The sequence below is a fragment of the Equus caballus genome, chromosome 26 (assembly GCF_041296265.1).
Source record: "Equus caballus isolate H_3958 breed thoroughbred chromosome 26, TB-T2T, whole genome shotgun sequence".
NCBI lineage: Eukaryota > Metazoa > Chordata > Mammalia > Perissodactyla > Equidae > Equus > Equus caballus.
Window position 1 is genome coordinate 21885096 of NC_091709.1, and position 15974 is coordinate 21901069.

At 37.5% G+C, this 15974-nt stretch overlaps 1 long non-coding RNA gene across 3 annotated transcripts in view; it reads left to right on the forward strand.

Annotated features, from left to right (window-relative positions):
* Positions 1–896: 896 nt before the first annotated feature.
* LOC106782630 (uncharacterized) overlaps positions 897–15974 on the forward strand; it is a 44937-nt gene continuing 29859 nt past the window's right edge. For all 3 annotated transcript variants that reach the window (XR_001379876.3, XR_011432953.1, XR_011432954.1), the window contains exons 1-2: positions 897–1355; positions 1930–1987. This is a non-coding gene — a long non-coding RNA (uncharacterized lncRNA). The remainder of the gene's footprint in view (positions 1356–1929; positions 1988–15974) is intronic.

Consider the following 15974-nt stretch of genomic DNA (forward strand, 5'->3'; position numbering starts at 1 on the left):
ATTTTGTAAGCTGCCCAATAACATTAAAATAAATTTCATACTTGCTTAAGTTGGACATCATAAGTTTCTGCTAGCAACTAAATAACCTTAAATCTACAGGAAGTTATAAAACTAAGTTCTGACATCTTGAGAGTATTCTGCACCTGGAGGAGGGGAAGGGAGGGCACCTTTAATGGGAAAGTTGTGAAAGGGAATGTTACCCTACATACATATTTATTTGGCTAAGGGCAAAAGTGGCCCTTAATATCTCTAAATATTATCTCAGTTCCTTTGATCCAAGCGCTTTTAAGTGTCTACATTAGTGATAGGGAGTAGCCTTCTGTTCTGGTAAGTTCAGAGGTGTTTTAAGTTATGTAATCTAACGTGTATACAAATCTACTTCTTTTAAAAGTACGTAGTTGATCTCATTTCATTTGGCATTTTTACTGATCGATACCTACATGCATATTTCAGTAGCATTTCCACTGAAGGAAATTTCGTTTCAAACAGCAGAGATAAACAAATTAGTTTGATAATATTTCTTAGATAGTTTATTTATGTTGGCAGTAAGTGGGTACTTTAAAAATAATATCTACTTAAAGAAAAGTTGTGGGATCATATTTTCTCGAGATATTGCTTAGAATTTCCTACATTATAATGTCATGAGTTTTTTTTGAAACAATTTTGTATTTGTATTGACAGTTACTATTGAATTTAAAACTGAAGGTATCATTATTCAGGGTCCAATCAGAAGATGGGAATCACATCACAATTTTAACAAAGAAAACTTAATATAAATGATTAATAACTATAACCAATCTAGATTACCACCAACAGAAAAAACTCTAAAGAATAAGGGAAGAACAGATATAAGGAGAAGCCATTCCCTCTAGTCCTGAGGCAAAGCACCAAAAGAAGGAACAAGTCTGGAAGAGGTACTCCTCCCCTCCAGTGGAGAAGGTGTGGCCATGGCCATGGCCCGTTGGATGGTGAAGCTCTCTGAGGGACATCGCCAGCCGAAATTGCTAAGAAGCCACCTTGCGGGTGCTTGGAAGACTGTCCATAGGGAAATGCTGCCTCATGGAATTTGCTGGGAAGCTGCCCTCTGAAGTGCCAGAGGAAGTTGCCCACAGGGAGGTACCATTCACCAGAGCTCACTGCTGGATATTGTGCACCACAGTATCAAGCAGACAAAACCATCCTGGAACAAAGCCTCTTTTTCCTGCAGTGTTTTCTAGAGCCATCTGTTGACAACACTTAACATTATGCCATCTGAAAAAAGAGAAATATTCACAGGGTCCAGCTCCAGTATCACAAGCAAGGCAGTAGAAGGTGGATTTGAAGATGAGAGGTAATCAATTGATAACTGGCGCAAGGTAAGTGAGATTACTTTCTTTTTTCTAAGTGAAAGCAAGGGATTTTGCAAGACTTGGAATCCACTGATTCATCCATAAGGGAAATCAGTCCTCAAGTAGAATCTTACATAGGGCTTCATAGAGGTATTTAAACTGCAAAAACAAGAAGATAGTTCATGTTTAGTCTTTGGAATATTCTGTTGAAATATTTAGGTACATTTATGCAGTGAAAGTACTGGAATTCTCAGTTTTAGCCTGTGAAAATGCTCCGTTGGAAAATAATTTTCTTATAAAAGAGACAGCCTGCCCACAAACAGTCCATTTCCTAAGGGGAAAATCTGTGGTTTCCTAAAAATTGAGTTCAGATTGTATTTGCATGGTTAGAGCCAAGCTGGTTTTATGTACTGCTGAATCATCTAAGACATGGAATTGTATTCCATCCAACGTGATTGGATGGGAATGAACAGGCCATCTCTGAGGCTGCATGTACAACACGTTGTAAACTGTAAAGTAGTGTGTAAAAGCTGTTCCAGAAGGATTTCTGTTTCGACTTTGCTTTTTCTAATGTCATTTAACTCCCATAACATTTTTCCAGTTCAACTTGCAGAAATAATTCTCAAAAGCTGTTGAAGTGCCATGGCAGAGCACAACAGGTGGGCCAATTTACAATTTACTCTTTTATAACTCTTTGACTATGGGAGTTTACTATAAAACAACAGATTCGAGATATCATCTGTAAGAAAACTAACTCCTTTCCAAGTGGATCTGAACATTATTAGAACTTCAGATAGCTCTTACCCCCCAGGCATTTCTCCAGAAATCCTGGCATTTCATACCACCCTTGTAATGTTCTGAATCATTATTGTCCAGAGTTTGTTTTGTGGTGTTTGCAGAACCAAGCAAAGAAGAACTAAATTGGAGCAAGAATTTGCTATTTCCCAGGATATTACACAGAAATATGACTGAATCCTAAAAATCTGAAGGAAGGTTTTATACATTTGAGCTTATTTTTGTGCTAAGATTTCTAGAATTTACCTACTAACATAAAGATTAACCATATCTCAAAGTTAATTTATAAAGGTTTAAGAGTTTCCAAATATCATTACCATGTTTTCCAATCATGCACAATCAATTGTAATTTAAGCAGAAAGGAAAATACAGCATGGGTGAAGCTCAAATGTTTGCATCTCACATTTCTGTCGAAACCATATAGCTGAAAGGGTAGATGTCTCAGATACTGGAGAGTGGAGCTGGGCTGCTTAGCATATAATGTTTTTGTAAAGTTTCTACAATTGTGTTATCTAATTAAGTAGATTCCCCCTCCTTAAATTAATTCCCCAAACTCTTCATCTCTTAATTACTATAAATACTAGTTCCATTTTGCTTGCAAGTAATTTTCTGCTTCCTACATTTTTGTGGTTTACTCATTTGGAAAGAATTATAATTATTGTACTCTACCTCAGATAACTCTGCGATACTACAAAGTCCAGGGTAGAAAAGTCCCATTTTCTGTGTTTTGGGCAATTTTCAAAAACCCTGTTCACAACACAGTCAGATGGTTTTATTTGTTTTATAAGACAAGGAACAATTCCTTACAAATATGGTAACGTTAGAAATGCTGCGTCAGAGAAGAACTTCATTCTTTTCTTCCATTCTTTCTTCCTTCTTTTATTTTATATCCAAATTGAATACCCTCCTTTTTTTAATCTAAGAAGACTCATCTGTGAGATTCACAAATCTCCAAATAAAACCAATAAAATTGCAAAGTGATAAATTCATCTTTTTACATTTGTTTAAATGGAAAAGTTAGTCATCTATGATTTTTTTTTCTCTTGAGATTAGAAACCAGGTGAAAGGTATCATGTTAAGACAAATGACCACACAGTTGAAGCTGTCCAATGGTTTTGAAACCCTAGAAGGATCTGCCAACTCCTCCTTTTAAGAGTGGGAGGTTTATGAGAACTTTTACAGTCCTATCTCAGAGGAAAAAAATTCTATAAAAAGCCTTGTATTGCTTCTGAATCATGATATTATCTCATAAATAAAGACAATAAAATTTGACTATAAAAAGCAAGAGAGAAGAAACAGCATTTGCAGTGAAATGGTATCTTCAAGACTATCAAATTTGGTAAAATAATTTTGGGCTTGTTTTTCAAGGAACTAGATACTGAGAACCCTGTAAGGAAGGAAAGTAATTCAGAGCAAATAGAAATTAATTATTTAACTTAGAGTTTGATGGACCGCTTGACTGGAGTGTGGGGTACCCGGATATTTGGCTAAGCATTATTCCTGGGTGTGTCTGTGAGAACAGTTCTGCATGACATTAGCCTTTGAATCGGTGCACTCAGTAAAGCAGATGGCCTTCCTCAAAGTGTATGAGCATCATCCATCCATTGAATAGAACAAAACAGGCAGAGGAAGGGAGAATTTGCCCCTTCTGCCTGATTGCTGAGCTGGGACATTGGTTTTCTCCTGCCCTTGGTCTGGGACTTACACCACAGATTCCCCTGGTTCTCAGGCCCTCGGACTCTGACTGAACGACATCATCAGCTTCCCAGGTCTCCAGCTTGCAGATGGCAGATTGTGGGACTTCTCAGTCCCCATAATCTTGTGAGCTAATTCTTCATAATAAGTCAATCTCTCTCTCTCTGGACATATATACAGATATATAGATATAGACATATAGATATACATACATACAGCTATATAGATATAGATAGAGGTATATAGAGAGATTTATAGTATCTCCTATAAGTTCAGTTTCTCTGGAGTACCCTAACATATGTTCACTAGGTTCCATTCTCACAAATAATATTCATAATTATGTTTGACTATATTTGAATAATTCTAATTTATAAGCAATTATGTATGTAGGCACTTGTAAGTGATTATGAGGTGTATGTGCAGGGCTTGGAAAGAATGGTGAAGGAGAACATGAAAATAAATGTTTGTGGACAAATGAACCCCAATCCATAACTCAGTTGACAGTGGTTTCATGTGTAGACGGAGTGAAACATGGATGCTTTATCACCTGATTCTTAATTTTTTAAATCTAATTCCAGTCTCACTTGTAAAAAGCCATCAGTATTTGTGGTCATCAATTTCTTTATGGTTCTTGGTGTTAAGTGACCATTTTCATAAATACATTTCATTAAAGGTGGATTATAATTCATTAGATGTATTTTACGTGAGCTTTCCACTTCACTGAGAAACTAACAGTTATAGTAAATCTGCCAAATAAGAATGATATTAAATTCCTTGTCAGATAATTCCAGCATCTGTGCCATCTTGGAGTCGGCATCTATAGATCTTCCTTTCTCATTCAAGTTGAAATTTTCCTGGTTTTCAGTATGATGAGTGATTTATGATTGCATCCTGGACATTTTGAGTACAATCGTGTGTCACTTAAGGACAGCAATACATTCTGAGAAATGCATCATTAGCTGATTTTGTCATTGTGCAAACATCATGGAGTGTGTGTACGCAAACCTAGATGGTATAGCCTACTGTACACCTCAGCTATATGGTACTAATCTTGTGGAACCAGTTATATATGTGGTCCGTCATTGACCCAAACATTGTTATGTGGTGTGTGAGTGTATTATGTTATATTAATCTTTTGTTGTAGCAGGCCTCCTCTGAAACTGGCAAAGGATGTGGGAGCACGTCTTCATTGCTGCTAGGAGAGGGTAGAAATCCAGGTTTCTACTAGGCCTCTGTTGACAGCGTGATGTCGGGTGGGTTGTTGAGGGATGCCGCATTACTTCTGGGTGGAAGTGAGAATTGAAGCTTCCCACTAGACCTTCACTGATCTCCCTGGCTAGAATGCCTGTTTGTTGCTTCCTACATGGCTTCCACTGACATGTGGGCAAGGGTACGAGCAGCCTCATTGCCTCTGGGCAGTGGTAAGAGTTCTGACTCTCTACCAGGCCTTGTCTGACACCGCTGAAGCATGGACAGGGAGGGGGGCTTTATTAACACAACGTAAGGGTAGAAGTTTAGATTCCTCATATGGTACCCACTGATAGAGGAGTAGGGTGAGATTCACTAATGCTTCATGGATTTGGACTTCCCAACTCCTCACTCAGCCTTCTGTGCCGCCGTACCGACAGATGTGGGGCATGGAGGGGTGCATCTTCGCCTGGGTCAGGGGAGAAGTCTAAAGTTCCCACTAGGCCTTTGCTGACCTGGCAGGTGGGGTGGCATGGGGCAGCAGTTTTTTCTGTGGTGTTTGTTTGGAGTTAAATTGTTATTGTGTAGGCTGCCCCTTTCCTGGTCCTTTGGGTAGAGAAAAATGACTTTTTATTGAGGCTTAATTATCTATATCCATTAGCATTTCCTGCTTGCTGGCTTCTTTAGCTCCAAATCTGGGATAAATGAGGCAGAAAGAAAACCCAGGGATCTCATCACGGTGTCATTCCTTGAGTCCATAGTCCTTAGCCAGTCTGTCTTCTTCTCTCCACTGTTCAGAGCCTTCTTTTGTTTGTCTAATATAAGCATCCAGGATATTTGGCTGTCCTTGGTGGGAGAAATAGGAAAATGTGCCTCTCCTCCATCTTTCCAAAACTCAGAATGATTTTTCAGTGACCAGTAGTAAAGGGATTAAAAGAAAGAAAGAAAGAAAGAAAGAAAGAAAGAAAAGGCTTGAGTACATGGGAGTGAGATGGAAGCAAGTTACTAAGAAAGCCAAAAGAAGTGGGAGAGGGGAGACAGGGATTAATTTGCCTAAATCTGGTGAAACAGCACATTGGCTGTTGTAACCAGCATGTTCCCACAATAGTATTTCCCAGCTGCGGCCATACTGTCTACAAATATGCAAACTTACCGCCATGCTCTCCCCTAGGACGACGAGACGTGAATGCACAAATCTTTGGGGAGAAAGTGTTTGAAGCAATAGTAGTCTGGCTTCTTAGACCTTCCTCCAGGATTCTTGCCCAAGTGCTGGGCAGACCCGGCACCAGTGTGCCTGCCTGCTTGCTTGGTTATGTGATAAACAAGTGCCATTTGTTTATTTTATCTTTTTTCTACCCATATGCAAACTTTACTTCTCTCATTATGGTTTCAGATGAAAGCAATGCAAAGCTTGGTGTTGCCAGAAATTCCATTTAAGACAGAACTTTGTGGTTTTACCAGACTTGTGAGTCCTGAGATTTTATTTTAACCCACAGCCCGTAACCTCAAAATATCCCAACCCGTGCAAATCAAGTTGTTTTTGGAAGAAGGAAGTTCTCCAGAAGCCCAAAAATCCCCTATCCTTCAGTTCTCCAATGTTCCATCATTGAAGTCACAATTCTCATATTTATTACATGAGAATTATGTCTGATTTTCATTTCTTGCTCTCTTGGCCAGCTAGAGTGAGACTTTGTACAACATTGATTGATGTTTAAAACCAAGACAGAATCATGACTGAGAAACCAGTAAAAAAATTATTTTAGGAAACTTAACACCCAACATATCACCTGGGACCGATGTTGGAATTTACTCTGCATATTTAATCAGGAAACTATAGTTTATCCAAGCATGTGTGAAGTATATGGTTTGAATATGTGCTCCTATGCTCCAGTTTAAGGAGTGAGGCAGACCCCAGAAGAATTTGAGGCAGTTGGCCATTTTCCTAAGTATCTGTGTCCTACATCAAAAACCCTTGTGATTACTTTCTGCAGACAGTGAGGAGGTGAGGAAATGTGTCTCAGGACAAGAACTGGACTTCAGCAGCCCATGGCACTAACTACTTCCTAGAAGCAATGCAAGGGGAACTACACTCGTCTTTTCACATATTAGCACACCTAGATGGTTCCAGGGGCACATGAGCAACTTCATGAAAATATCTGTGGAGAATTACAGAAACTTGCCGTGGTCTCTGTCTTGTTCTGCTATCTCAGAATGGGTCCTGCTTGAAGGAGGGAGGGTAGCTCCACTGGGTACTTGCATCTTGGGAGAAAAATAGAGATTCTTGGTCCTGCCCTACAAGAATTTGTACCTCTGGATATTTCAACACCTAGGACACTGACTGGCATATGTAGCAGGTATTCAATAAACATTTGTGCATTGACCAAATTCTTCACTATCAAAAATCATTTTCAAGTATCATAGTTCCCAAAATTCTGAGTAGGACTCAAGCTAATTACTGAGACCCTAAGAGATAATGCAGGTCTTAGGCATGTGGTCCATTTGATGGAGGACCGCAAATGTTGGGAGATAATATTTGGAAATATTAATAAAGATTGCTCCAATTTTGCTTTGGTTTGTACTCTTTGCTCTTCTCTCAGTCAGCTAGAGCACTGCTTATTTATTTTCTTACTTATTTCCAAAATACTCAATTAATGATATTTTAATCTCTTCAACATGGTTAGAAAAAAGAAGTATTTGATGAGTAACACAAGACTTTCTGCCTCCCCACCAAAATAATAAAGATTCTTGGAGCTGGGGGAAAGAGGGGAGCAAGATGGAGAAGCAATGAGTGGATAAATATGGGGAGTCCTTTAGAAAAGAGGGACGACCTCTCTCCTGGGTGAACTCAGGGGGTCATTCAGACGCTCCAGATAGGTTTGGGGGATTGGAGTGCAAATGATGCCTGTATTCTTTTCCCCAAGTGCGCCCCATGAGGCATCAATGTTACAGAAAAGAAGCCACTGTTTAACATACCTAATCAGATGTGTCTGTGTATTATTGAGGATGCACTAGCCTGTGGCTAAGAAACACACAATCTACTAATGGCGAGACAAAGACAGAAGTTTATTTCTTGATCAATAACAGTCCTTGTGGGTGTTCCAGATTATGACTCTCTACTCTATCATTCAGGAAGCAAGGTCTTTCCCAGCTTGTATCTCTGCAGCCTCTAGGGCCTCATTTGTCTGTGTCATGACAATGGAGGGGGAAAGAACAAAGAGGAGCAGGAGTGGCAGTTTTAGGGGCCAGGCTGGAAGTGGCCTGTATTATTTCTGCTCGTATCTCATTGGTTAAAACTCAGTTACGTGGCCGCGTCTCCCAGCAACAGAGGATGGAATATTGGCCCAGGAAAGAAACAAAATGGATTTAGGTGGAAACATCTCTGCTCAACTTATGATAACACACTCTTTCCTCACATCCCACGTTGGTACCTGAGAAGTACAAATATCCCGTAAAACTAAGAGGATCCAGAAAGTAACAGAGATGATAGCCTCTCATCCTGTAAGTCTCTGTGACTTGTGTGACGAGGAACACCCGAAAGATCCTATATTCTCTGAAAGGAAATGGGAGGTAGCCTAGAGAGAGCATGAATGAAGGAGCCTTTTGGATGGGAGGGGCCAATGACTTAGCAGTGAGCTACCTGGACAGAAATCCACATATAAATGTGGATTTCTCAGGTGATCTCAGGAGATGCCAGCACATACAGATTATAACACAAGGGCCATATGCCCAGTAATTCCCACCCATCGCAGGATTTGAAATCCAATAATAAGACAAATGGATATTTAATGGATATTAAATTTTTGTGACCTGATTGCTTGGAAGCTTATGATAGAAAACAAATGGAGTAATAGAGAGATAAAATTGTGTTTTGTTCACACCTGAATTTTTATACTGCACTTTGTATTACAATTATCATTTAAATCATATTGCAAAAGAAATTAAGGCTCTATTAAGTTTTTTTTGAATACACTAGTCTTCCGAATGCCTTCATTGGCTTCTGAAAAACTTAACTGACATAAATAGCCATGAAAATTACATGAAATAGTCATCTCCCTGAAAGTACGTTCTTTATTGCATAATAAGTAGCATGTAAGCTGTCATGTTCTACTCGGGTTCAATTCCTACGCCTACTATGGAATAGCTTTGTGACTTTGGACAAGTTACAAAACCTTTCTGTGCTCCTGTTTTCTCACCTGTAAAATGGCAATATTGAAATACTTAACTCTTAGGATTGTTGTGAGAATTGAGTGAGGTCAGATATTAATGACAGCACAGTGCCTAGTGGAGAGTATGTATCCCGTAAATATTACTTATGATTATTTGTACTTCTAGAGATTTATGTGTGCTCTAGCCACTGCCTGGAATGCTTTCATTGCCACCTCCCACTCCCACCTGTCTTCCTTTCTGCTGAAATTATTCCTGTTCATCCACTCTCATAAACTCATACCATATATCACCTTCTTTTCAAAATGACAACCATTCTCTCTTGTCTGTTGATAAACCACTTTCTACCTATTTTATTGGGAATGATGATGTTGATGAAATAAGAAGAGCAACTATTTTTGTTTTGATCACTGATTTTTAACTACGTTATCATGAATCTTCAAACTCCCGAAAACTCTTTCAATTATGTTTTATTGTTTGCATTTTATGGATAATACAACTGAAACTTTGAGAGGGTAACTAACTTATCCAGCATTATATTGCTAATGAGCAGTAAATCTAGAATACAGATCTAGGTTATTTGTTTTCTATTTATCACATCACCTTGCTATTATTTCTTGCCTGGATGTCTCCTTCTGTGATCCCCTTGATATTAGGAGGAATATTATTCATCTTTGAATCCCTAATGTCTAAGTCAAAAAGGATTAAATAACCATGAAACTGATTATATAGCATCTATTATCTTAAAGAATTTTATGTCAATTATGTATGTCTGTGTGTGTCCATGTGTGCATATACGAATATCAGAGGAGAAAGAGTACTAGACCTGTTATCAGCAGACTGATGTTTAGTTCCTACTGGATTATATTAGTTATATGATTGTTAGTTACATATTTTTAAAAACCTTCAATTTTCTCATGCCTCATTTTCTCCATCTGTAAAAGAGGATCTGGGAATTGCCAAAAGATAAGACCACCACTCAATATCTGCAAAATAAGTGCCAAAATTACAGCATAAGCAGGGGAAAGCTCTGATGGTTAGGCATAATCTTGTAGAACAAAGCAGATTGATAGCCATTAGGAAGACTTTGTTTTGGGTTGTGCTTGTTATAGAAGTGGGAGTGGGTTGGAGTCAATCTTAGAAGCTAATTTCATGTTGCTGATAGAAGCAGAAGTAGGGCGGTAGCATTCCTGGAGCCTGTTTTGTCTTGTTGCAGAGGTATGTTCACTGAAGCGAATTGTCCCTGATCAAGGAGACAGATTGAAAACTAATTCTGCCGCTACCATTGCTGTAGAACTGTCATTGATGGATCAGACAAGTTTAAAACCAGTTCTGGCACTTATATGTTCCCACGACTACAGAATAATCAGTATTTCCTCTGGAGTCTGGGCTGTCTTTATTCTCGAACCCTCTTTTTGTCCTTCCTAAGCCGAAGCTTCAGAAGAAAACACAGGGCACTGACAGGGGCAAACCATTGTTGTTGATTTGCCTTAAAGGGAGGGCATGACAACATCGGAGACTCTAGAAACAGATGGTAACACAAACAATTATAACAAAAAGTTCTATAATAGGGGACTGGAAGGCACTTTAGAACCACGATAGAGTTTTCCAACTCTGACCAAGAAAACAAGTCTCAATGACTTTCTATATTTACCTTTTTCAATGTACTATTTTGACTTTTTAAATAAACTTTATTGGCAAATAAGTACATACAACGAACTGCACCTGTTTTAAGTATACAGTTTTATGAAGTTTTTTTTTTTTTAAAGTATGCTATTTTTGGTGAGGAAGATCGGCCCTGAGCTAACATCTGTTGCCAATCTTCCTCTTTTTTTTTTCTCCTCAAAGCCCCAGTACACAGTTGCATATCCTAGTTGTAAGTTGTTCCAGTTCTTCTACGTGGGACACCACCACAGCGTGGCTTGATAAGTGGTGTGTAGGTCCACACCCAGGAGCCGAACCAGCAAACCCCAGGGCCACCAAAGCAGGAGCACAGACTTAACCATTTGGCCATAAGGCTGGCCCCAGTTTTATGAGTTTTGACAAACGTATATATCCATGCAAACACCATTGCAATCAAGATATAGGACATCTTCATCATCTAAAAATGCTCCCTCCTGTCCCTTTGCAGTTAATTTCTCCCTATTCACCCCGAACCCCAGACAATAACTGATCTGCTTTCTGCCACTATAGTTTAGTTTTGCCTGTTCCAGAACTACAAATGAATGGGATCATACAGTATATACACTTTTGTGTCTGGGTTCTTTTGAGAGCATAATATTTTTGAGATTCATGTTGTTGTGCATATCAGTAATCTTATTCTTTGGATTTCTGAGTGGAATTCCACTGGACACATGCACAATCATTATTTGTTTATCTGTTCAACAGTCGGTGAATATTTGGATGATTTCAAGCTGTTATTTTAAATAAAACTGTTATAAACTTTCATTTAAAAGTCTTTTTCAGACATCTGTGTTTTTATTTATTATTAGGTAACATGGTAAATATACGTTTTCCTTTATAAGAAATTGCCAAGCAGTTCTCCAAAATTGATGTGCAATTTTATACTTTTACAACATGTTTGAAAATTTTCATTGTTCTACCTCCTTGTCAACACATGGTGTTGTCTGCAGTTTAAATTTTACCTATTTTTTAGGGTGTATGATGATATTGTATTAAAGTTTCAATTTGTATTTCTTTGATGATTAATCGCGTTGAGCATCTTTTTGTGTTTATTCAGCCACTCATATATCTTCACTTATGAACAGTTTATTCGAATTGCTGCTTTTTAAAATATATAGTTTTATTTTACCCTCGAGTTACAAGAGTTCTTTCTATATTCAGGGCATGCTTTGCTAGATAGGTAAATTGCAGATATTTTCTTCTAGACTGTGATTTGCATTTTGACTTTGATAATGGTGTCTTTCTGAGAGCAAATGCTTTTACATTTGATGAGGCCTTTTTCTATTTATATCTATGATCTATTTTAAGTTAATTTTTCTGCATAATGTGAGGTGAGCATTGAGAGTAGTTTGTTCTAAACTGATACCTAGTTGTTTCAGTATTGTTTGTTGAAAAAAACGATCCTTTATTGAATTACCTTGGTATCGTTCTTAAAATAAATCGATTATATATGTGGATCCAGGTGTAGACTTTCTAGTCTATTACACTGATCTATTTGTCTTTTCTTGCTCTGCATACAACACTGTCTTAATTCCTTAGCTTTCTGGTAGGTACCAAAATCAGGTAGTTTAACAATCTTTCAAAGTGGCCCTTTTTTTAAAAAAAAAATTGTTTTGTCTGTTCTATGTCCTTTGTATTTTAATACAAATTTTAGAATCTTTTCCATTTCTACCTCACACTGCAAGTCATCTTGGATTTTACTTGGGATTCTGTTGGATCTATACATCAATTTGAGGAGAATTGACCTTTTGACAAGATTTATTCTTCCTACCCATGAATATAGTCTCTCTCTCCATTCATTTAGGACTTTAGTTTCTCACGTCAGTATTCTGCAGTTTTCAATATTTGGGTTTTGCTCATGTGTTGTTAAATTATTCCCAAAGTATTTTTTTTGTGATAACTATTTCAGAATACATTATTTAATTTAATGTGACAGATCATTCTTTTTCCTGAAACTAAAATGCTGCCTACGAGAGTATAATTCTGACTCCTATAGTATGTTAAAGAATATTTAGCGTGTCTCTATTTGCATGTACTGCCTGATAAATAAATTCTCCCAGGTCTTTCTCTCTTTCCAGGAGACTTCATTCATATAGTATAACTTGATATCTTTTAGGTTTTACTAGTGGGAACACATCAGTTAAGCGTTATGTTGGTTTCTGTTTTCTCTTTAGTCTGTACAAGGAAGGTGGTATCATTAGAACTCACATATGAGAAATGCAAGCACTGAGATCAGAAGGCAGTATTGGTGCTTGTGCAATTAATTAATGATTTTTAGAGTATCAACAATAGGATAATAAAACAATTAATAAATAAAGCAACTTTTAAAATAGTCTAAAGAACTCGCAGGGGCTCTGTTGTTGAAAAACTGACCTAGACTGCACTGGTGTCTATAGCAGAACATAGAGCGTTTGTCTACATGGAATGGTCAGTCTTTCCTTGCACTGATCTGATTCTGAAATATACTAATTACTTGGTAAATCATCTGCTGACCCTTATTTAGGTTGTGCGATTTGTATTATGAAAATCACTCCTACAGAAAAAATAATGCCACTTTATTATCTTTTTGCTACACATTCTCAGCTTTTTTGCCATAAAATTTCTTTGAACTAAATTAATTTGAATCACTGCCCTGTCATTTACTCAGGAAAATTATGTGTCTCTGTTTCCTCATTTGTGGAACAGAAATAATAAAACCTGACTCATGAGATTGTTGTAAGGACTAAAGAGAAAGCGTTTGAAAGATCCTGTGACGTAGAAGATGCCAGAAGTATTAGTTTCCTTCTTTTTTTGACACTAGTGGGTAAGTAATAGAAAAAAATGGTTTACCTGATTTTGGTTAGATGTAATCAAGAGTTTGTCTCTACAGATTCAGGAATGGATGAATTTTAAAGTTTTGTGTGTATTTTTAAAAATTATTTAAGGTCTTTATTAATTTAATGGCATAATAGGACAATTTCACTGATATAAGCCCTATTTTGGATATCCCCACTTCGATACTATTTCAAACACTTTCCAGGCACCATTTAACTCACTCAGCTGAAGAAACTTGCATGAGCGGACTGCCGAAGACTTTTCCTCCCGTCGAATAGAGTTAACACTGACTGGGCATAAGTGCCTCAGAGCAGTCCGGATCCTGCAGGGTAAGGGAGAAGAGCAATCCCTTAACCACGGCACAAATTCAATTATAATTGTGTCTTATATTATAAGGTGTAATTAGGCAAAAATTAGGTTATGATTTCAGTTTATATAATTGCTTTGGTAAAAGATATAATGTTTGAGCTAAGTACAGCAATTGTTTTTTCTGGGTTTTTGTATTCTGATTTTCTGTTATAGTTTCTGCTTCCCATAAGTCGTTTTCTGTCCCCCTCCCCCCTTTTCCAAGTCACAATACACAATTTTTCATGTAATTTCTGCATAATTTCATTTTCTATGAAAGAGCAAACAGCTCGGCAAGGAAGAGAGAATTACAATAGCAGCCTTTATTTTTAGATAGTGTGGGCAAAACCGAGAGGCACTTCCCTTTCAGCGCTGCTTTGACCTCAAGTCACTTAAACTCTTCCTGGAAACAATTTTGTGTCAATTTACCCACATAATGTGAACACCATCCAAATTGAAAATGTTAAATCCTTAATGTATTTAGGAGAATGAGACTCCCTAGGTAGTTAGGAGAATAAAACAAGGTGGTGTTTCTATAGTATGATTAATATTCAGAAGGATGGCCAATAGCTCTATGGTATTTTGTAGTCTTTGATCAAGAAAAGAGGCCGATAAGTTGAAAGTTTTTGTCTTGCATTTCTAAGCTTCCTCACATACTGTTCTTAGCTCCTACTGACCTTGAGTGTTGTTTGTTGGAATTGCCATGTAAAAATAGTATGCACACATAAGGATGTGTCTTTTAAGCTATTGATTTGCTAGAGTCATTCAAAATCCTTGAGTTTGAGAAATAACAAAGGAAATTACCGAATTGTAGCTAATAGGTATTTTCCGGTTAAAAGTAATGGCTACATTTTTTTTACTGGTGTCTTTTAAAAAAATCTTCTCTTGTTTAACACAGTTTTAAACACATTACTGCAAACTTTAAATACCAGAAACACAGCATAAAATATATTCTGTTTGTCCCTCCTGAAATTCCAATCATATCTAAGTAAATATTTTCTCTCTTTCTAAAATCATTTGACAGAACACAGTCCACTGGGTTCTGATTCACTTCAATGTATTATCACAACCTTGTTTTTAGAGGTTATTTAATATCCAAGAACCAATGTTCTTAAGAAGCTTTTTTATTTGTTTTTTGGTAATCTATTTTCCTATTGAGTAAAACCTTAAAACTCCTTTCACTAAAGGACATTTACCATAAGACTAAAAAATTATTTGGTTCCTATTCAAACCCAGAAAAATGAATTATGAAGTCAGATTTTATTCAGTTATTTCATAGTTATAATAATATATCAAATTAATTCAGCCTTTTTTAGATTTTAAAATACTTTCGAAAGTGTTCCTTTTTTTAAAAGTCTACACATTTAAGTTTTCTGTTGTGATTATGGCCATTTTGTCACAAAGAAATGAAAGTGTTGGCCTGTTTGTGGTCACATAGTCCTGATTTGTGGAAAAGAGTGTCCAGGTCCTCTGATTCTCAGCTCGCCTCTTTCCACAAGACTTCACTGCCAAGTCCGACCTCCACTCATTCTTGTTGCATGGCTTTCTTTTCATGTCCCCGAGTAAGCAAGGGTAACACAGCTCTCTGTGTTTTTGCAGCTGAGGGAAGTGAAGTGAAGGGGTCACGAGGGTCGAGATGACAAGGGAACTCTCAGCACTTTGCTCACCAGGCTGCAGCTTAGCCCTTCCCGTCCTGCTGCCTTTGAAAACACACTTCTTGAGAGTAACTCCTTCCATTCCAAGTGTTCAAAGGTGGACAAGTCTTGGGGAGTTTAATAAACGTAAAAGGATTATCAGCTTCACGTGAGCAGTTTGCAAAGGATAGTAAGAGAAAAGAGTGTGCATTAATGTGTCTCTTATGGGTGTTCAGGATGTGGTGACAGGTAATGAAATGATCCAAGTAATTAATCAATATCTACGTGGACAAGGGAGATGACTAATGCTTAAGAGGGTGATTAGTGG